Below are 23,559 nucleotides of genomic sequence, written 5' to 3' on the forward strand. Positions count from 1 at the left end.
ACAAAGTTCTTCAATTAATAATTCATTGTTTGAAGATTGTTCATAAATACTTAGTTTCGTGCACTCATGACTTGCAATTCATATTTTATTTTTGTTATTTTTTTAACCTGTTCCCAGATTTGGACAATTGACTACTGCGTTTCCATTGTCAGGTGGAATTAATGTGATGTATATATATGTGCGTGTATAAATCAAATACTTTCAACATTTGATAGCTTGTGCTATTCATGTAAGAGGATCAAAGTTTGGGAGTATAACTAGGTATTCAAATCCAATTTCAATTAAGGATGGATGATATGGAAGGTCAGTCCAATCAAAACCCCGAACGACAGCAAAGGCAGCCAAAAAAAAAATCTGTGTTGCTGCATTTAAATGTATTGCTGTGGACAGGTTCCCCTACCTGCCACTGTCTATTCATTTCTCCAAGACTCTTACTCAGGTCAGCATGTAAGTCCTTATTTGTCATGAATTCACAGGATGATAGCAAAGGTGACCGAAGTTTCCCTCAATGCGTAGAAAAGAAGAAATACTTGGTAACACTGAGAAATTTTGGTTTTATAGTGACCTTTATGTGTCTGGAGTTGAGAATCTGGCATCACTGGAGATTATAGCAATCAGTATTTTTTTTTTTTTTAATTTTCATTTTAAGTTTAAGAATATTGACTGATTACTGAAGTAGCATACTAATTACATTTATGTATCTTCCTGAGCAACCTGTATTGTGAAAATCCAAACTATTTTACTCAAATATTGAAAAATATAATTTATTTATTTTGTAGCTCACTCACTGCTAATATCTGGCGGAACTCTGCCATTATGATTTTTTGGACAGACCTTGACAGACCAAATTTTCTGTGTCTTTTTGAGCATCTTGAAACCCAATCTTAGTTCCAGCGATTTTGACCAGAAGCCAGAGTATTTTGTTGCGATTTGGTAGCAAGTGAAGGTAGGTTAAAAGTTGTACCAGGTAGCTAGAAGAGGGCTGAGCAGACATATGCACAGAAGAGGTATCACAGTGATTCTGATTAGCACCCTCTTAAACCAGAAGAGGCACAGCATTTTCTTTTTGATATCCAAATTTGAATTGCTGGTTGAATATTAATTAAGAGTGACTTAACCTACTGGTGTGTCTCCTTTATTTGGTCAAGAACAGATTTAATCAGACATAAAAATTACACAAATGTCCATGATGGGCCAAATTCCATCCACAGCTGAACGCGCATTTGGGAAATAATGGCCCAGAGCTATTTCAATGTAATTGTTCCTGCAGTTACTTCCCCCCCCCCCCCCCCCCCTCTCCCTTGTGTTATCTTTGGAAGGGAATTAATATTGATGTATATATATATATATATATATATATATATATATATATATATATATATATAACTTCAGTGATTATATTACCAGAAACCCTCTGGGATATCCTTGCCTCTTTCTCCTTAACATGCTTTCCCCCCGCCCCCTGCTCTCTGGTGTTTTCTCTAAGAATGCAAAGTAAAAATGAAATAATGCTTGACATCATTTGGTTGGACTTGTGCTCAGATTCTCTGTATTATGCATGCTGTTGTTCGTATTTTTCTTTTTTTTGTTCACCGTTATATTTTATTTACTTTAATGAACTAGAGGCTGGGCTTTGGCCTGAGACTGTAGAGAGACCTGGCGTGCTCTCAAACTATTGTTTTGCTGTGGTTGAGATTAACGTCATCAGGGTTTTCCTCTCTGTTATTTATTAAATCTTTTCTTTCCTCTCTCCTCCCTCCCTCTCTCATGTGAGGAGTTACCTTAGTGATGGTAATGAAATAGAAACGTTATAAAAATGGCAAATACAGTTTCTTCCCCCTGCCTTTGTGTAAGGAGGCAAAGTCAGTTGTAGAAGACCTGAAATCTTACTTGTTTCTCTTTTTCAAATCTGACTTGGCTTTTAGCAGAGGAAATCAGTACATATAAACTGGGCTTATGTGTGAATTCCCTAATTCTCATTTTCTGCAGAAATTTCCAGTCAGCAACAGCACCGTGCAGAAGTAGCCCTAGCTAATGAAGCCAATATACACAAGTGGCATTAGTAAAATGGTAACAGAGGACAATTGAAGACCTCTGTATCTCAGCTGCCATGGCTAGAATGTAAATGGGGTTGCCTTTGAAGGTCCCAGGTGCCAATCAAGTATGTCTTTGTGTCAGTTTGTTGAGCTAAGAGTGCAGTTTGGCCTGTGGTCAGTGGCAGAAGGCCTGCCGCCGGCCTTGTGCTGGTGCTAGGCCTTCAGAGGTGCCTGTCAGGTAGGAAACACCACGCAGGGTTTTTAGACGGCACTTGGGCTGTTTCACTTTGGCCTGGTAAGTATAATTTTGGGGAAGGGTGCATTTGGGCACGTGATTTGGTATTCATGGGGTAAGAAGTCTGAAAGCAGTGTTTTTAGTGTGTCTGGAAATGTGAGTGCCCCATTTTGGGGTTGATGGCTATTAAAGTGAAGAGGATTTACACCTTGGGCTTTGAAATAGTGCAGTCTCTCTTGGTCTGTAGAGATACTCTAGATATTCACAGCAAAATGAGGCAGATGGAGTGACAGGGGTTCCTTCCTCAGACTGTCCTCAACCTCTGCTGCAAGAGACCCATCTTTTGAGAGGTACCGGTCTGTGTTGGCTCTTTCTGTTCTAGGAGGTAGGATTTACCACGTTGGAGGTCTTCGGTGCTGGAACAGAAGGGCATGCTGAGACTGTAATGAAGTTCCTGGCAGAGATTTTCTCCAACAGAAGTAGTACTCAAATTATTTTTTTAGGCTGTTCATCAAATAAGAAAATACCAGATTCTCAGGTGGACTCCAGCATTCTCAGGCTGTTGAAGTCAAGGCTGTTTTGTCTCTGCTTTCAAGTAACTTGGTTCTTTATAAATGTATTTCCCTAGTGTTAGTCAGTGTTTTAATCCTCCTTCTGCTGGGAAGACTTTTGTACTGGTCACAATGTGTTAATCTCAGACTAAAGTCAGGATCGCCGAGTGGATCTTTGAACATCTGGTGAATCAATCCCTGTTTGTTTTAGTACAAATAGGGCCTTGAACACTCATATTTCTTCTGGTCTACCCTTTCTCCCTAGCTGCTGTTTCTGGGATAGAGAGTCTTACAACTCATCCAGTTGGGTGAAGAACTCTTCACCTTTATGTTTGCCAGCCCGGTGGAATAGTGTGGCTGGAGGTCTTCCACCTGTATGTGGGGTGGTATATGGGGTGAGTGGGGATGTGATGTGTGGTGAGGGCATCAACCCAAAAAGGAACTTTAAGGCTTTAAGAAAACTCAGTCTGATCCGCAGGCTCCTGGAAAACATCTCAGAAAGACTTATGGAGGAGTTGTATGGAGATGGATTTACTCAGTGGAAGACCTGTCAGTTGATGCTTTGTGATAGCTTCTTTGCAACAGGATTCCATGGAGTTTCATTCTGCTTGGTGGTGTAGTGTACCTCTCTCTAGTTCTTCTGTATGCCATGACTGTGGAAGGCACTGGTCCAGGGGAGTATTTGATTTTTATAGTAGATGTCTATTGTGTTTTGCCATCTACAACCTTTTCTTCGGTGCTTCTAACTGGAATTACAGATCACCTTGGCACAGTTAATCCATACTGAAGCTGCACAAAGGTGCAGCTTCAGTAATGACTCAAGGGGAAGAAAACAACAAAGCAAGATGTGGTCCTCAAGTTGCTGCCTCCCAAAGGTTCAGTTAAGGATAAAAGCATGGTGATGATACTTGTGTTCTACCAAATGTATGTTACCTTGGGCTTGGCACCATGCAGTTTTCAGCTCGTAACAGCTTGGTTTGATTCTTGGTGCACCAGAGCAGGCCCTACGCTAGTGTCTCGAGTTGTTCAGGGAGTTCTCCCACGTACCACCTTTGAGGTGAGGCAAATTACTGCCATGGCCCAGTGGATCCCCTAAGAGCTCCAGTGGTGGCTTTGGCCTGGGCACGCAGTTGCAGCTGACATCCATCAGGTGGCATAAGGAAATGGAGTAAATGCAATTACAAAAAAGTGTGATTTTTAGTCAGCAATGAGTTTAATGTAAGTGGTGCGGGGGAGTGACTGCAGCAGTTGCTGTAGTATTATTTCTAGTAAATCAAAAAATGCCATTTGCACATTGACTCTGTTTGCGGATAACAGCCTTCCATCCATATGTTTCTGGCTTATCCTTGCAGCTCATTTTCTAAATAAAGTTGAAACCTAACTAATATGGGATTGGGCCTCTTGCTGTTTCAGTTTGTCAGACTTTCCAATAAAAAGCCCTGTGTACGATGGCTTCATGCTTTTGGTATGTGTCAGAAATAGTTCTATGCATATACATTACAAAATTAGGATTTAATTTTTGTTGTGCAGCCATAAAAAATTAGATTATATAATTATTATGTTTTCCTTTCTTATCTTTTATATTTTTAATATAATTTTTGAGGATGCCACAGGGCACTCCTGCTGTGAATTAGCTGCAATAAACTCTCTTAAACAGATAAACATCAAAGAGCAGTAATGTTTTAAAATGAAGCAACCTGCATTCAAAACCCAATTGCTTTATGTTGTAGGTCTTAAGTGCTTCAGCTGCTAAAAGTGAATGGGGTTTCTCAAGGGCATGGAGGAGCTGCGTCACTGGGAATTTAATGCAACGGGGATTATTCTAGTGTACTTGCTAGCAAAATTCCACTGTTTTTTTTTGTTTTTTTCCAAGCTTCCTTTTTTTTTTTTTTTTTTTTTTTTTTTTTTTTTGGTTCGTCTTGGAGATTATCAAGATGTAAGGATATCTTCTATTACCACGAATCCTATAGTTGTGTGTAGACTGATGCTGAAGGGGTTCAAGCACGTCGTGTGGGCTTTGTGGTGACTTCTGGTAAGGCGGCTGATGAACTTTGGTGGAAATTGGAGTCAGTTTTTCTCCTTTTTAATTAGTTTAGAGAATTTACAGTAGTCTGGCATTCAGTGTGAGCCTTCAGCTGCTATCAAGAATGGAAGTACCAAACCTAGCTTCTATTCAAATGCATTAAAACCTACAAGAGGTCCCAAATTTGGACTGTGTGTCTGGGTGTCTACTTTATACAGCTAAGACACCTTTCATGATCTCCTAGGGCTAAGGCTGCCTGGAAAACTTCCCCCTGACAGTAGTGTGATTGCAGTTTCAGCAAGTGCAGGCAGCCTGTGTTGCCCAGAGTGTGCTCTGTGGAGAGCATACAGACCTTGTACCTAAACTGGAGGATGCTCAGGGCCTTATGGTAAAGGATTATGTTTTTCACTGAGCTCCTCGAGAATTCTTCTCCAGTTATCAACATGCCCTTGATGTTATGCTTTGCAGGTGCAAAGGTTAAAATATATGTTGTATATCTGGGTGTACAGCTGCATTTGGTTGCTCTATATTTTGATGCTGCATTAACTGCATTGCTTCTTTTGTATGCTTTTCTAATGATCTGAGCCCCCTGAATAGTTGGTAAATTGGTACTTGCAGTTACCAGTTTAGGTTTAACTTGAAGCTATGTATGAGGTTGAGGCAAAAAACAAAGTCCAATGAAGTTCCCCATTTCCTTTCTTTTTTAAAAGCAAAACCTGTGTTGAAAGATCCAAGCTCTTGATACAGTAATTATAGGATGCTATCCTTAGTGATGTTAAATAGCTCCCTTCAGTGTATCTGTTTGATCTAGGGCTGTGAATTCCCTTTCTTTTGTGGGTGTAACTGTAAACAAGAGGATTAACATTGCCTCGGTGATGTTTTGCTTAAGTGAATAGAAGTTGAAAGGGTCTCTGAATATCTGTAGAAAGCTTTGTGTGTTGCAGGGCTGCTGTTCTGTATGCATGCAGAGTGCATCTTGCATGGTAAACTTCAGTGATGCTTTAAAGTTTGAGAAGTTCCCTTTAAGCTTTTTATATTTTGGATGCTTTTGTGGAACTGTGTGAGCAGGATGCTCTGTGTCTGTGGAAGTGGAGGACCACAAAGAAAGCTGTGAAGTTCTGCTCTGTTATATCTATCCTTTTAGCTACTTATTTTTAATATCTATCCTGAAGAGCTTGATTCTCAGCATAATTGTGCCAGATTTTAGGCTTTTGGATAGTGCAGTGGTGGCAAGTAGTTACTCCCTGGGGACACGGGTGTCCACAAGAGAGTGGAAGACATTGGATCTTCCTTTGGTGCCTGATGCACAGGCAGAGAGAAAGGGCTTTGAAAATGCCCTTCCTAGTAGTGGAATGCGCATTTGCTAAACTCGATGCCAACTGCTCTTTTTTTTCACCTGGTTTTGGGGGGAGGAGGGAAGGAAAGATGGAGGGGGAAAAAAAAAAAAGGAGAAGAGCAGAAATATTTTCAGTGCAGTCCTTGCCCCTTGCAGGGGTTCCTGTCACACTGTCAGCTGGGAGAGAAGGGAAGGAGCAGCATCCCTTGAGATGCATCCTTCCTCTTGCAGGGCTCCCACCCCCTGCTTGCCCATCCTTCAGCAGACCAAATCTAATGTTAGAGCACCCTCTGTTTGCACATGCAATTTTCTATCAGGACTTTAAGTAGGAAATACAGAGCTGCCTGCCTGCCTCCCCTCAATTATTCAAGAGAAAGCCTAATGTCATGCTTCCTTTCTTTTAACCTTTACCTCAGCCTAGATTCTTGCCACACGTGGTGCCTTCTTTCTATGACATGATTGATGTATAGAGGGTTTCCCTGTTATCTCCTACCTTCATCTGATATTACAGTCAGCACTTGTCAGTGTCAGAAGTTACATCTGCCTCTTTGGCTGTGGCAGGAGCCCAAGCTGTGTCTTTTGGATGGGACTCCTCCATGATTCCTTTCCAGGTTGTCAATTAAGCCTGTCATTTTCATTTCAGTGTGCCTGGCTCTTGCGCTCTGAAGAGGATGCTCCGCTCCGCTCTGCAGCAATGCATCCAGGAGGACAGCAGTTAAGATGTGGGCCTTATTTTCCTGCCCAAATCCCGCGGGGGAAGAAGCAATCACATGCTATTCGTTGCTTCAAGACTATTGAAGAAACCACTGCTATTGAACTGGCAGGGGATCTTTCCTTCTGTGACCTTTGCCAGAGCATCTGATTGGTGTGCCCCAGCTGCAGGCCCTCATTTTCTTGGGAAAGTTTTAAGATAGTCTGAAAAGCAACCCTCTTCTTTCCTAGCCCTTCCTGACTTGTATGGGCTCTTCCTGGCCTTTCCAACTGCAGTGTGAAGGGGATTGTTTGTTTTCTTTTTAAATGTTATCCTGCCTTCCTCCTCTTTTTTTAACAAAACTGTACGTGAAGACTCGCTATGAATTGAGCATGGCACATGGATGGAGTGGCTGCTTTGAACTACTTTTGCAACAATGGATTCTGCTTGACTGATAATGAAACCATGGGATAGACCTCAGGGAGGTGAGTCATATGTTAATTTGTTCTTGAAGTTTCCTTAGTAAGTTAAAAGCTGTGATCTTTCAGAAAAATCTCTTATTTTTTTTAAATTACTTCCTGGGGCCATGGCAGATGCTGTTTGGAATGACACCCAATGAGTTGTTCTAATGTAGTCCAGTGCTCGATTGGCATTCTGCTATTGTGCAAATATTTTTGGTACTTCTGTTACCGCAAAGATATTTTATTAAGTGCGGCACATTGTTATACACATGTGGTGCTATGGAGCTCCAGAAAATGCATGGGACATAGTGTTGAGCTGCAGGAACACAATAGCAATGAGTCACTGGAATCCCTTGTTGGTCACAAGAGTTTGAACAACTGCAGTGATAATCTTTTGAGACAATGTACAACTCCAGTGGTATTTGCGATCTGCTCCGTGGTCTCACTCAGTTAGCTGCTTCATTGGCTTGGCTCTGGGGGTATTCTAATCATGTTGGCACAGTCACTTTGATTAACGGTGACATGCAACTTGCAAGTCTCTGGGCTTGCACCGACCTCAATAAAGTTGTGTGCTTTATTTCTTTTCAAACTTCATCAGCTTCCTGAGGGCACAAGAGAAGTTTCGCACAGCTTTCCATGGTGGTTGATGAATATGGAAGCGTGGGGTTTGGGGAAGCATCTCTGCTTCTCTGTGTTTTGGAGGCTGTGAGCAAAGGAAAGAGTAAATTAAAAAAAGTCAGGGAAGGGATTCTTAATTCTGTGTATGTTTTTTTTGTGGCGGTGGTGTTTTTTTTTGTTGTTGTTTTTTGTTTTTCTTCATGACCTTCCCAGTAGGTCCCAGTTCAGCTTTTAGCCTTGCCTTTGGCTCCATTTTTGCTAAGATGGGAGAGTCGTCCCATCGACAGAAGTTTATAAAGCTCTGGCTAACATTCACCTGTTACTTCAGCAGTATGCATTTAAGAGGCATGCCTGAAGCCCTCTTGATCCTATTTCATTTCTGTAGCACTCTGTCATATAAAGAAGAGGGAGGTCGCTTTCAGACTCGTATAAACAACCTTGCAGGTCTTTTGGCAAAATGGGTGAAAGCTTAATTCCTGTTATTCCCTAGACCAGAAAAAAGTTCAATAGCGCGCGTTCCAATACAAGGAACCTGATGGGATATGAAATTCATGTGGTGGTTTTAGTAATGGTTCTTCCTCTGCAAGTTGGCTCTGGACCATGTTTCTCAGTCCTCTGCTGGTATTTTCTAAGGAAATACAATGTTTGCATTGGCCGTCGCCTACTGCCATATGGTCCTTGAATACCATCTCCACCACAGAAAGTAGGTGGAGCTCACAGCTCAGTCGAGCCAGTCGGGTGTTTAGCTTGGATACTGTGAAAGACAAAATGTCCAGTGCTGAGATTTGGAATGGGATGGGAGTTTGGAGAAGAGGTCCACATCTATCTAACACTTTTTTTTGTATGGTTTGGATTGTGTAGTGCCCCCAGCTGTCAGAAGTGTTATAACAACAGTGGTTTTGTAGGTCCATGCAGTTAAATACAAGGTAGTTTTCAGGACACACTTGACTAACGCCTTTGTGCCTCAAAGCCTGAAGTTTGTTTCGTGGAAAACCCTTTTTCCACTTTAACTCAGCCCTGCCTCATCCTACAGGGGTAACCAGCTCAGACATGCTTTTCAGGGGAGTTGTTCTTCAAACTTCAGAAAATTGCTGTCCCCTATCTGTGATATTGTTGGGGGAAGCCTCACACTTCATTTTTCATTGAAGAAAATGTTACTCGGAATATACCAAACATTTGCTTCTTCGACACACTTTGCCTAAGAAAAAAAACCAACAACTTTCTTATCCTTAAGAAAAAAAAAATAACTTTCTTTAGTCAGGACTTATTATAATCCGTTCTTCTCCAAAACAATTTTATTTATTAGTGATTACTTTGAAAATGTAGATGCTATGGCTAATCTATTCAATCTTTCCTGGTAAAGGAAGGGAATCACCTTTTTAACTTGCTCTGCCTCCTGGTAAAGAGCACGTTAGCTCATTCTTCCTTTCTTCACTGTCTTTTTCTGTTCCATCCTCCTTTTCTCTCTTCATTCACAAGAGCGTTTGGATTTACGTCTTCATTTTAGCTTTAGTCAAGTTATAGCAGCTGCTGTCTTGTCATACATATTAATTTGACATTGTTAATCCTATACAAACACATTTCTGGTACTGACTGCTTACGAATGCAAGCCTGTAAGTGTATTAATGCAAACAGAGTTTGTTAGCCTGTTAGTGACTAAGTCGCTATTTCACTTGACTCTCCTAAGTCAATAGTTATTGCACATAATACTTATTTTTGCATTATAAATTACTGGGGTCAGTGAAAATTAAGCATGTGGTAGCTGTGGAAATCATCTTATGTTCAGATGTGGGTGCATTATATCGTTAAGATGACAGATTCTGTGCCTTTCTTTGTCACAGTACTCTAGCTGTAAAAAGAGTTATTTGCTTGCTGTGAAGGGAAGTCGCACGTGTAGGTCTATCGGGGGATATTGGACATTGGGACGATGCAGTAAGGGAAGCCACATGAGTAGCTGCCTCAGAAAATGCTGACTCCTTTAAGGACAGAGCTTTTAAAAAGAAAAAAAAAAGAGATGTAGTGTTTTCCTTTCTTTTGTCTTTGCATATTTTCAAAATGAGCTCTAAAATGATGAGTCCTAAAAGCCACATTAGAGATGGTTGCAGTGGTACTTAATGCCCTCTGCTGCCTTCTTTGCCTACTGCTGCTTGGCAGCTCTCGCTCGCTTAACGTTGGTGGGCTGTTTGCTTTTGTCTGATGGGCGCAGGGGGCTCCTCCTGGGTATGCAGAGAGCCCAGGGGAATTCACGGAGAGAAAGTGAGGAAATCTGGTTTGGTTTGAATTGACAAAAGCAGGGAAGTCAAGAGTAAAGGCTGTCATTACCTCCCTAACTCTGTTCTGGCCTGGACCATCGTAGACTCATCTGTCACCCTGTAAAACAAGCAGTCCTTGAGCAGGCCTCCTCTGGCCACTGTCTCGGGAGTGCGGGCTGTGGACAGCCTGACAGAGTGAATCAAAGGCAGAGTGTGCTTTTGTCAGCTGAAGCTGGAATTGTATTTCATTTTAACATTTTCATACTGATGTACTTTGGCTGGGAGTTCCGTGTGCACTTGCATCTCGGCACAGCCATACTGGAGATGCTGGATGGGAAAAGAAGGCTTGAGGAGAAAATGAATTGAAAATACTGAAAAAACAACCAAAGCGTTGGACGGCGCGGGTTGCTGAAAACCCTGTGCATGAAACCCTGGCTGCCTTGAAGTGGCTGGCACTGCTCCCATTGAGCTCAGCAGAGCCGGGATTTGGCCATATATATTTACTCTGATTTGTGAAAAGATCAGTCGTCGTGGTATCTAAGCACCGAGATACGGTGTTTAGTTACAAACAATCATTTTAAGAGCGATGCCAAAATCTACACATGCATTATACTTGGAGATTAAAGAACACGGGGCTTTGGTTGCATGTGCTCCTCCAGTTGTAATTACTCTTCATCCTGAACACTGCAGACCTCCGTGCTGTTGGGCAGAGGGGCTCCAGACTGGGACAAATCAGAAGGATTACACAATGTAATAACTAGCTATAAATTAATGGGTTTTGCTGGGGTGCCAGTAACTACCTCAGTTTCCCTGTCAACCCCGGAGGAATTAATTAATTCCTCGGGGTTTAGTCAGCCTTTGCAGGAAAGAATTTTAATCTTCCATTTTGTCTTTTTTTTTTTTTTTGTTTTCAACCATAGCTGGTTACCTTGCAGTAACTCATCCAGCCCTGTGTGCTCTCCACTCTGATGGTGCATGACAATAACCTGTTGCAAAAGAAAGCTGATTGAGTTCAAGTGAAATCTATCCCAAGGAAAGAGTCTTTGGAGCAGCTGGTTCCATTTATATATTTTATTTCTGAAGCTCACGAGCGTTCCAGTGAGAGATGGTATAATTGATTTAAATCAAATTAGGAAACACTATACTTTTTATTCTAAAATGCACTTTTCTGGCATTCAGTTTGGTAATGCATCACTCACAGGTAATGCAGGGCGAGGCTGGAGAGGCTGAGAAGTATTCCTTCCTGGTGTGCAGGCCGTTGCTACACGTTCTTGCCTTGGAGCTGAAGCCCAAGTTGCTGTCTGTAACAGAATTATCGCATCATTAAGGGTCCATTGCTTCAGGTGAGACACAAAATCTTATTCTTGCAATTTCTCAGTGTTGAGAAATCACCGAGAATAAGAAACCCATGGCTTTTGGAGGAGCATTTCAGTTCTTTTTTTTTTTTTTTTTCCAGCTGAAATTAGAGGCACATTGAGCAAATAAATGGCAAAGAAAACAGAGGTGTGTTTAGGAGAAGAAATGGATAATGCTAGGCATTCATTGCACCACAGGTTGATCTGCATTTTAAGAGGTTCAAAATTTTTGTTGTTTAATTGTTTTAATCAACTGTGACTGAGTGTTTGTTGAACTAGGAGTGTGTCACAAGTGTGTCAAAAGCTTGTTCGAGTGTTTGTTTTCCCTACTAACTCCAGAACTGGCCAATTTAAGCCGGATTTTATGCAGGTAATGAAATTCCTGTAAATTTCCTGCTTGCTGCCGAGCAGTAGGAAGAAGGTGCAGCTTGGCTGCTCCCTGCTCCGGCTCTGCCACCCAGGCTGGCCAGCTGGGAGCTGTATTTAGGTGACGTGCATGTGTGCAGCAGTGCTCAGCCCCCATGTGCAGCTGCACAGTGGAGGACGTGGAAGGGGTTGCCTGTGACGGGGTAGGATGCACGTGCCAAGAAAATGCCTATCTTAAGCAGTGCGGCCAAAGAACATTTGTGTGTTTTAATGCGCTAGATGGGAATCTTGTATCACTGTTCTGCGACGTATCTATAACCTCGCTGTTCCCCCAGACTTGTCTGAAGCAGCCCCTGGAAGATGTGCGGGTGCCGAGCACCCTGACCTCGCTTGCACCATGCTGCTATGTTTGAGGGTGCTGGAGCCTCCTCTGACTCATGCCCTGGGCTGAGCTCCGGCACAGTAGTTTGGGAGCTGATATTGCAGCCTGAGAAGCTATTGTACCTAGAGGGATATTGCTTCATCAGGGGATGAGTATTGCTAGCTTTGAGGAGCTCGTCATTATGAAACACCCTGACAACGGATTTATATTTATTTACTGGCAGCCACTCAACTCCAATGCGAACCTCTGAGTAATGTCAAACTTCAGAACTGTGGCTGCTTTTCCACAGAGTCCAAGTGCCGGCTGCCTGTACGTATATGCAGCAAGTCAGTTCTGTGATGTTTTTCCCTTGTGTCCCTCGTGGTGGCAGCTCCTGCGTGCCGTGGGTTCATGGCATTAGCTGGCTTGCAGCCATGCTGTTCACATAGGCAGGTGAGTGGGCTGGGGGCCCCAGAAGGGAGCCTGGCTTTGGAAATCACTTCACTAAAAGGCCTTACTGCAGATGCTTTGTGGACCAACCTGTCCAAAGCTCAGCTGGAGGACTTCTCAGCGTTTCTCCTCTGTTTTTACTTTCCATTCCAGCAACAATTGTTCTGCCAGGCTATGTCCACCAAGCTTTTATGTTAGGTTTGAAACTGAGCACCTGCAAGGTGTGTCTGGGAGCTATACCAGGAGCTTTTTAGTCAGTTTCCTTAGAGGAGGCCCTAGCCGTGCCAATACACCCAGATTCCCCTCACGGGCTCTGTTGACATTGGAGAAAACATTTCTCTTGGACTACGGAGATCGCAGCTCCTGCTGCTCTTTAATCTGCACTTGTTTTGTGGAGACCTCCCAGGGAGGTTTCTTGGTGGTCACCAATGGTATTAGGTATACCTGTCTGCTTGGGGACAGCCTGAGGGGCTGGCTTTAGAGAGGTCACTGGGAGGATGGGAATAATCCATTCTGATCGCTCATACCTTACCTAGCTGGATTTGAACCTGTTTGTAGCTCAGTATCTTACTGCCGATACTTAGAGCTATCTCACAAGGTCGGCCAAGTGGCATCATAAATGAAGTATAAAATGCATCATGCCAGTGGTTTAAAACACAAGCCCACAGCATGTTTCAGGTAGTGATTAAAAAGTACTTGATGGGCCACCTCCATTTATTTCAGCTATTAAAAGCTCATGCACACAGTCGCTCTTAAGTACTGATGCCATCAAATGTGGTCAACACAGACAGTTCAGCCTACAAAAGTGAGCCAGAAAGGGCATTAAAATGCTTAGTCTATGACATACTTCCTTATTTTTGTCATTTTGACATTTGTGTGTTGTATCGCTGAGGATTTTGAGAAAGAAGACCCAATTCTTGAACCAAACTTAACCGAGATCTTCAGTTTACAATGCTGCCGCCGTCTGTTTTGCATTTAATTCAAAATTGACCACCTGCATGCTGTTAACCTCTGGAAGGTTACTGCGATCACAGTTGTTGTTTGTTTAAAAGTTTTGTAGCTCAAGGAAAATATTAGTAACCAGTTACTTAACCTACAGTGTTTACTGATCTCACTGAAATTGCAGATGCAGCTTTGCTGGCCAGTGAAAACCGGGAGTCATCTAGTGCCAGTAATAGCTTGCACTTATTTTTCAGACAGTAATGGGTTGAGCAATTAATAGGGGAACATTTTTTTTTTTTTCATAAATACGCTCTTCGTCTGTTGGCTATTTGTGCTTGATTTCAAAATCCAAAATGTAACTTAGTAGATGTGGAAGGTAGCTATAAATGAGCCAAGCTTTCAGAGAGGCATGCTCGAGCTCTGAATGCTGCTGATTACACATGTACCTCTGGGGTTTTGCACGTGAAAACGTACAAGAATTGGGGAGGCAACTTAAGTGAATAAGACGTATTCATATTAACATCCTCTGACGAGGAGTATTTAAATCGATGCAATGAAGCATTTTACTAACTGAGAGCATTCACAAATTAGGAATTACTTTTTTTTCAAAAGCAGCAGACTTCTTTTTCCTAAATATGCGTATTTTTGGAAGCTTTGGAGTTCACTCAGGTGAGATTTTTTTGCTTTCTTTCCTAGCAAAGAATGTACATTTGCTTGTTTCAAGCCTCATGCAACCATTTGATTCTTAGAGAGCAAGCTTTCCAGAGAACACACTCAAAACTGCAAAGGTTGGCAACACATCTATGCTTAATCCACAACATACATGTGAGCTAGACGCTACTCGCTTCTCAGATCTTAAAGACTTGCCCATAGAAGATCATTTGTTTTGCAAAACCTCATACAGAAGCAGGAATATGACCACCCTACGCTCCCATGTATCAGCTACAGAGCACCAACCTGAGCTTGTGAGCAGCGACCCTCGCCCTCTTCTTCAAGCCTACCCTTTCCTGAAACAGAGCAGAATGTAAGGAGCTGGTGACTCTTAAGCTGTGAGTTCAGAGGCATCCTTATACCTAGAAGAGCTTAGCACCCATGATATAGGGGATGTTCCCCAAATAGATGACAAGAGTTTGGTTTTATTGCCAGCAGCATCTACCCTTTTAATTTGGGGATGCTCTGTTGGCATGGGCTATGGGAAAAGGCCTTTTCAAGTAGGACTGATCTGAGGTAGGAGACGAGGGAGGGAGTGTTATTCCTCCATGCAAAATCACAAATTTTCTATAACAAATCAAAAGCCAGAAATATTTTGGTCTAAAACAGCGAAATTGGTCTGGAACAAGAATATATGTCTGATGTGTCTGGGTTTTACCCCTTTGCTTGGCACCCTGGCGTGTCAGGCCAGCTGCTCAGTCTGCAGGCTATGGGGATGTGTGACGTTCAGCCAAGGAGCACTGCCGCAGCGTTTCAGGATGCCTTTAAGAAAGGGAATTTAGTTTCCAAGAGAAATTTAGAGCACTCGATGTCAACACCTTCAAAGAGACGGTATAGTTGAAAACCAAATTTTCCGTCAAAAAGCCATGAAGTCAAACTTTCTGCCAACATACTTTTAACCTCACCACTGCTTTATTGGGTTTTTGTTTGTCTGTGTGGGTGTCTGTGGGGACAGTCAGGCATGTGGATTCAAATGAGCTGTTCAAATAGATTAAACAACTTTAAACCCCTCTGTGGTCTTTGGAAGTGAATTAGATTAAAGTGAATTAGGGCTATTTTAATTCTGAATGAGTGAGTCCACATGGGCTTAATATAGTTGTATATAGAAACCCACATTAAAATCACATCCTTAGTTAACTCAGATTGTTTCTCTTGTAGACAAACCTATCCTGTCTCTTTATTTTGCAGTACATATGGAGCTTGCTTCACCCTTAACTTGCACTATTGACAAGCGAAGAAACTAAATCAAAAATGATATCACTCTTGTGCTAGTATAAATGGTTACACAAACAATAGGTCGGTAATGCATCTGGCCCGTGATGTGTCCAGAGAAAGAAACTGGGTCTGAATAGCTTTTAGCTATCATCATTGAAATCAACAACACTTGCCAGAAGAGAGCCTTCAGCATTAATTCCATAAGCTATAAATTATTACAGGGGTCTGATTCCTTGGAATGAAATGCAAGAGATAGATGGCACAGAAATATTATTAATGGATAGTTTACCACATTCCTAACTGCACTGACTTCATGAGAATACTTTATATTGCTATCTGGAATAGCAATACTAGGGATTTATTAAAATGACTGAGTACTCATTGTTAGCTAGAATACCATACTATATTGGAAACATAAAGTATTCTGCATCAAAGCATGTAATCTACATTTTTCCTTTTCATCCTTAATTTGATTATGAACTATTACTGCACTTTGCCATAAAATACGAAAGTTGTACATTTTGATGGTTTCTCAAATGCTGATTTTACTTTCTGCACAAATACTTCGTATCTTTTCAGCATAATTATTTAGCAGCCATTTCGGGTTAATTATTGTCATTAACAATATGAGTCCTATGAGGGAATATCAATTAAAATATGCACAGCTGAACTTTCAAATGAGTAAATAATTTAGTTTTTGAAAATGACTGGAAACAGCAGGGTAACAGTCAAAAGGGGAACAATTATTTTAATGCTTATTTGACAAATGAGTAATTTTTACAGCAAATTAGTTTCTTATCATAGCACCCCTACTGGTAACAAGAGAGAAACTGTTAACACGAGTTTTAAAAATAAAAGCTGCTAAGTTATGCATGCAAAGTTAAGGAAATCATTTGTATGAAGAAAAGGTGATTATGATACACATTGTTAGCTGAAGAATGTTGCCATGGGAATCTAATTAGGGATATAAATCACACAAAATTATGTGTATATATAGGGCTGGCTACATTAAAGTGATATGCACATTTATACATCGATTTTGGTCCTCGTTGAAATATTGAAGCATTGCTCTTTCTTCTTGACCCCACTAAGCAGTTAATGGCAATTGAAAGTTAATAAGTTGGTGGAATCGCTTATAAATAATAACAGCAAGCAAAGTTAACAAAAGTATGGAATTTCAGGTTTGAACACGTGGTGTTCATTCCTTTGCATGACAAAAAAAGGATGTAGAAAAATTTGGCAAGGTAGGGGCAGGTGTTACTCCTGGTTTGGAGGAAGTTTTAGCATACGCCTTGGCTTTTTTGGCACCCTGGGTTAAATATATGATTATTCAGCAGAAGAGGGAAAATTAGGAGGGTCAGAGAAAGAAGTAAGGTTTATAGAAACCAGAGCTACTGAAGTTTGAGTTGTTTCAGGAACACTGAAAAGGTTTTTCAAGGCCTTCTATAGGAGCTACCTTCTATAGCAGTTAAACAGATAAGGAATTTCAGCAAAGCAGTCTCCTGTGTTTTTCATATTCTTCTCCCCTTTTTCGTTTCTGATGTTGTGTTCAGCCTGATTTCTACCTGAAGTCAGCACCAGTGCTGCTGCTGTTTTCCCACAGCTACGATTTGGAATAAGTAGGTAGTTTACAGCAAAGCAGGGATCACCAAGGACAATTCAGAATTTGTCTGGCTTCAGTGATTTTTGGATCCATCTATAAAATGCCCAACTGCACTGCCTCCTACTGAGTTAGAATTGTGCTTGAGAAACTTTCAGAGCTGCTGACCAAACCTGTAACGATGCTCAGGATTGTTGATGAAAATCACGGAGCTCTGGATGTCTTACTGCTGGTGAGGCCCTGGCATGGTAAGGAATTGGAAGGTAAAACGGGAGAGGAGGGAAGAAAAAGAAAAGTACTTTTTTTTTATTTGCACGTCGATCAAAGCTTAGCACAGAAATTAGCTGAAGCCCACATCTCTGAATGTGGTGACACAGGTAACCTGAGCCTCCGCTTCCTGCTAGAAGCTGGTGATTGTGTCTCTTCTCAACAACTGGCCACGTGCAATTTTTGACTCTGTTACCATCATACGTTTTGCAGCCTGTCCTCTGCTCTAGAGTCACACTTCAGGATTTGGCTCTGTAGCTTGCTGGGACCAGGCCTTTTCTTTTCCATCAAGCCTCCATGCAATGAAGGGGATTGCAGCGCACCTGGTATGGTCCCACGCCTTCTGATGACATCCACAACTGAGCATATAATTAAGGGTGTAGATCCAGTGCTATCTCCTTTGAAGAGCTGCCAGAATTGCATAGCTGCTCTGACAGAGGTATTTCCTCACTGGGGTACATCTTCCATATCTTTGTTTCAGTGGCTTAGTAAGACAGAGGGGAAGAACAATATGAGATGATGAGAAGCAGCGTCGTTGCTCATAGGTTAGAGATGGGATGGGGCTGCTGAAGGCTGGAACTGAGGAATGGCTGTGAGCCAAAAGAGCAGCCTGTCTAGTTGGTTTTTAAGGAATCTTTCTTTTTTTTTTGTTGTTCTGTGAACACTTATTTTGCTGTAAGGCCTATTTACAACAGCTTCACCCTCTTCTGGTTTGCCCATTTTGCCACGACACTGTCTTGCACCCCGACTCAAGCCACCACGCAGTTTCTCCCTGAAATCTCACAGCGCTAAAATTCCATAGGAAAACAGAATGATGTCATTTAAGTCAGACCATAATTTTCCAGCTGTTGGAAAGAAGGCATGTTGTGGTGTTTATTTCGCTACTTATAAAGATTTGTGGCGATGAGGGAAATATTTTACTTCCAAGATCATTGTTCAAGCAATTGAAACTGCTCATCTGGGGCTTTGTGCCCATAGCCCGGGGAGGTGGAAGGGATGAAGGGGAGGGAGATGTACATGCTGCGCGTAGGTAGCTGCATGTATGGAGCCTCATAGGTGTCAAGGGATTATTTTTTGCGGCTTTGTTTTTATGGTGAGAGGGAGGGAGTCGGGGAACAGGCAGCCTTTCAGCACAGCTGGGCCCCTGCAAACCTTTGGCATCTTCATTATTGGCTTTGCATTTGGTGAGACTTCTCGTGGATCAGGTGAGCTCTCACCTTGGCAGTTTCTCAGGTTGTCTCTTGTATCTAGCATGGACCAGGCTTGGTCCCAAGCTGCTAGCTGAACTGTAAGCCAGGGCTCTGTAGGTGATGGAAATTGCTTATTGTGCTTTTGGTCAACGTGGATTTGAAAACCTCTCAGCAGAGCTTTCCAGAAGCAGCAAAGGCTTCTAGAGCCTTTGATCCTGCTGGAAGGGAAGGTCCTCTGAGGTTGCTTCAAAAATAAGAATAAAAAAGTCATTCTGTGGTTCCTGAACCCTGGATTTTATCCTCTCTTATGGTGGCAGTGCTGCATTGCACTTACTACTGCCCAGGCTTTCCCCATGCTTTACAAAAGCCTTGTGCGTGTGGCATCTGCAGAGATGGCCAGGTGTCCTTGTGCCAACGGAAGGGAGAGAAAGGGGCAGGTGTCTGAGACCCCACGTCGTTTGCTACCCTCGTATGCCCACCACCTTCCTCGTTAGCTCTCAGGTAACACGGTGGAAAGCAGGGCAGCTCCAACATGTGAAACCTTTGTCAGGCACTCGCAGCACTTCAGTCAGGAAGCGCTGGCCAAACTCACCCTCCAGTTCGTCTCAGCACTCCAGAAGGGCTGGATGCAATAACGAACAAAAGCTTTTTGGATGCTGTTGTTGCTCATTTTTTCACTGTGTGGGTCTATTAAAGCATTGCTGCCTTTTGGGAGCTCAGCTGGAAGAAGAAAACAGGCCTGGAAAAAATAACTGCGTTATGTGAGACCACTGGCTACTGCTGGAACGGTGTCAGTTCGTAGCACGTTAGGCAGGTTCCCCATGCATCCGCTGCAAAGCTTCTGCTGACAGGACTTGAGCCCTAGCAGTGAGAGCAGCCAACAACAGCAAAGAAGAGAAAAAAAAAAAAAAAAAAAAAAAAGAGAGAGAAAAAGCTGTGGGCTCTGGGATCCCACGTGATCCTGGAGGCTGTGGGCAGCGTAACATGGTATGGAGAGAAAAGGAAACTGGGAGCACTCCCTTGATGGACCCCACAGCTTGTAGGTTCGGATAAGAGGTTGCTTACATGTAGGGAAGACATGGCGGTGAGTGGTGCAGAAAACGGCTGCAGGTGTGATTTAGCACCCTGATTTTCTGTTGTTGTCAGTTCACACAATTTAACTTCACTCTTTTCCTTTTTCACTAGCCTTTTCTGCAGTGCCTGGCATGATGTTTTCCACTTAAAATGCCAGGTTAAGAGAACAGAAGCAGCCCTGCACACGAGTGCTCGGTAGGTGGATGGATACATGGTAGTTACCCCTCCCAGGCTATTGGAGCGTGTACAGAAGCAGAGCTGAAGTTTGTCATCATTGATCGGGTCTAGAAATTAAAACGACCTCTTGAACTTGACACATAAATATAGGCTCTTCAGCTTTTAACCCTGCTCTCCATTACCTCATCATATTTTACCATGAAGGAAACATGCACTATAATGTATTCTTTGTCACATATGGTCCACACCCTTATGTAAACTACGTTTTCAGTCTTCATCCCATGCAGACGCATTACCCAATAAGCATTCCTTAGACATGCCAGTTAACGCTTTACTGCTTAGCAAATCTACTGGATTAACACAATTACAGTAAAAGCACAGGACAAAATAAATATTCCCCAAAGAACCTTTAGGAGGATTTTGCCATTTCTTGGTTAGTAAGAGATGATCCCTCAACAGACACCAGACTGGCCCTGTTTTCATTTCTCTTATTTCATCTGTCCCAGCGGAGCAAGAAAAATAGATCAGTGTTTGGGCAACAGAAGAATGAGCAGCCTTGTATTATCTGTACTTTTTCCTTCAGTCTACAGGGAAAGCTGAGAGTCAGGGGAAGAATCAGGGAACTTTGTGTTCAGCCAGCTTCAAAGCCTTTGGTGTCTGGCCAGATTTGCAAAACTTAATTGTACATTTGCATTGTGTGTTGCAATACCTTGGAGATCTACGGAGCGGTTCTCGTATGTCCCTATTGGGTGCTTGGCTACTCTAAATGTGCCTGTTAAACACAGAGCTTCCATGCTCACTGTACAGTGTCCAGTACCCTGACGGTCAGCAGTGGGGTGGTCTCTAACCTGTCTCATGGCCCAAAGGGAGAGACCAATGGAAGCTCCATCCCTCAGCCCTGACCCTCCTGAGATGTGTTTCCCCTTGGGTACCAGTGTCAACACCTGCGTAAGCCAGCAAGGAGGTAGCAGAAGTAGGTGAGAGCAGGTCATACCGCTTCCCAAGTACTCTGAAGCAACGTTAGCTATGTATCTCATCTCTTGAATTCTTCCTTTGTCCATATTTTTCTTTGAATCATGTGGTGGTGGAATGGTAACGCTGCTTTTTCCTTCCAGAGACAGTGCTGGTGGATTTTTTCCACTGCTCTAACTTTTTGGTCCAGTTTGAGTCATTCAGGCTTGGAAATCTCCAGTGAGTTTGGATCTGAATGTGGCTGGATTGATCCATATTACTGCCAACACTTTTTGGGGGAGAAAGAGAGAGACAAAAAGAAAAAAAAAGAAAAAAAAGAAAAAAACTAAGGCAAGCACTGAATTTATAGCGCTCCAGATGTCAGGGAAGTGAACATAAAAGTGCAGATGCCTTATAGTCAGGAAGACTGTTCAAATGTATGCAAATGGGTGACAAGTTTATGTGAGTATGGTTGGGGGAAAAAAAAGGCAAGAAGAAAATGCTTAAATAATCACGTTCTTACTGCTGTGAGTCTTGAGCATTGAGTTTAGTGGCAATCATGGTTGTGATGACCTGAAGAAGACCAAGGCCCTGGTAAACATGGCTGGCTGGGCAGACCGTGATTGATCGTAATGTTCTTGGACATACCATTAAAGTGCTGTGAGTTCATACCTCCTAACTTATGGGGCCTATTGATCAAGCTTTTCCTTGCGCAGCAGTATTTAGATTATTCTGCAAATCATCTTCATGGCTAGCTATGAGAGCGTCTTCAGTTAGGACAGCCTAAATGTATGGGATTTAAGTGAGAGCAGATGTACTTGCATGTACGTTTCACATATGAGCTTCTCAATTGTTTGGGGGTAACAAAACAATTCTCTCTGTCAAATGTGCTTCCAACTTGTGAATTAATTATATCTGCTTCCCCGCAAACTGTTTAGGAGCAGCTGGTCTTCCTGGCATCTTTATTAGCATGCAAAGAAGCTTTTCCAAAGTATGAAATGCCAAAAGGAAAAGCCTCTGGCTAAGTCCTACCGTGGATACTCAGAATTAAGTGGTGTCTGTCTGCAGCCAGGTGAAGGAACTAGCAGTCAGTGGTCAGTCTAAGGCGTCCCTCTGTGTGTTATCTTGATTTATCTTCTCTCTCTTTCTACTGTTGGATAAAAACAACTTAAAATTATAGTCAAAGGCAGACATAAAATTAAGGAAAACTGATACAGTCTGGATAATCTGCTGCTAAACAGCTTGTATGGATTCTGTGTCCAAACCCCAAGCCTTTAAATGAGGTTTCAAGTGAACTAGCTTTTCTGGATATCTTTACTTACAATGCACAGGGGATTTCTGGATGGCAACTGCCATTAATGTTACCGAGCATTACTTGGGTATGTTCTTTGTTTACCCGTGAAGGAGAAGACTTGCCATATATGTAGTCCCATGACGCAATAGTAGAACCTTTTAAAAAGTTATTAAACAGGTAGTAAAATTCTTTTACAAAATACACTTTGATTTGTACAGTTTTTAGAAATGGCAGAGGACAAAACCACATCTATTAAATTCCAAAAACAATCCACAGGAAAAAAAGGGAGTTGGGGGGGAAAGCTTTAATTTACAATAGCTTGGTTTTACTATACAGGAAAGGTGAGAAAAATAATACAAGTTATACAGCTCACTTCTTACAAATACCAGCTTATATGAGCTAACACTGGCAGTTAACATCTTAGCTTTTTCTCAGCAATAAGCTACATCTGCAGAACTTATGGGTTGGGTTTTATAAAGTTCACAATTCAGAAATGTCTCTGTGCTAAAGGGCTTTGGCTTTCTAGCTCAGGGCAAGTTTTATATGCTACAGTCTGTAACCATCTTTGTTTCTAGAGAAGTATATGCATGGATCATGGATTAAAACATTTTACTATGTGCCAGCTGGATTTTATTAGCTGAATAGATTATATCCTAAACAGGTCAACTACCTCTGATTTAAATGCATGGAGAATGGGAAACAGCATTTATTCGTGCCGTGGGTTTATCATATGATACTGCAGCTATGCTTCACTCCCAGCCACTATCTGAATGGGAGAGCAGATTACAGGGTATCCGAAGTCAACATCAAAACTAATCCCAATTTATTTCAATAGATGCAAGGGTTGGTATAAAGAAATAAATCTCAGCAGCCATTGGGATGATGAGAACTTGGTGCATTCTCAGCTGGTTGCAAACCCCCGAGTCTTTGAACGTGTTACAAATAGAAATGGGCAGAGCATATCTGAAATAGCTTGAATAGTGGTAGGAGTGGAGCATTTGCTGGCATGTGAGCAGCTTGAGAGTCTATTCTCCTCCAGACACATCAATTTACCAGAATTATTTGAATGAAACTGGATCGGATTAAATTAGTAAATCAGGAGAAAAGTAGAGAAGTGGCAGGATGGAATTAACAAGGTCTCAACCTTCACCCACAGGGTCTGTATTTGGGCATTTCAGTATAGGTTTACTAAAGCATCTAGACAGTATTTAGATAATGTTTAGGTTTAGCTTTGGGTTCAGTTGCTTGTGTGCATATGTGTATTTCTCTGTGTATGTCCATGTCATAAACATCAGCAATGGTAAGGGCAGAAGTTGCATTCCTTCATAGCTAAGTGAACAAATATGAAAGTGTTACAGTGCAGCATTCTAGCTGTGTTTATTCTGAATAAAAAATATTTTATG

The 23,559-nt window shown here is 42.1% G+C and overlaps 1 long non-coding RNA gene across 2 annotated transcripts in view; it reads left to right on the forward strand.

Moving 5' to 3' along the window:
* Positions 1 to 23,559, forward strand: part of LOC118163507 — a 279,405-nt gene that overhangs the window by 65,091 nt on the left and 190,755 nt on the right. For both annotated transcript variants that reach the window (XR_004749086.1, XR_004749087.1), the window contains exon 2: positions 6,825 to 7,357. This is a non-coding gene — a long non-coding RNA (uncharacterized LOC118163507). The remainder of the gene's footprint in view (positions 1 to 6,824; positions 7,358 to 23,559) is intronic.

The sequence above is a fragment of the Oxyura jamaicensis genome, chromosome 3 (assembly GCF_011077185.1).
Source record: "Oxyura jamaicensis isolate SHBP4307 breed ruddy duck chromosome 3, BPBGC_Ojam_1.0, whole genome shotgun sequence".
NCBI lineage: Eukaryota > Metazoa > Chordata > Aves > Anseriformes > Anatidae > Oxyura > Oxyura jamaicensis.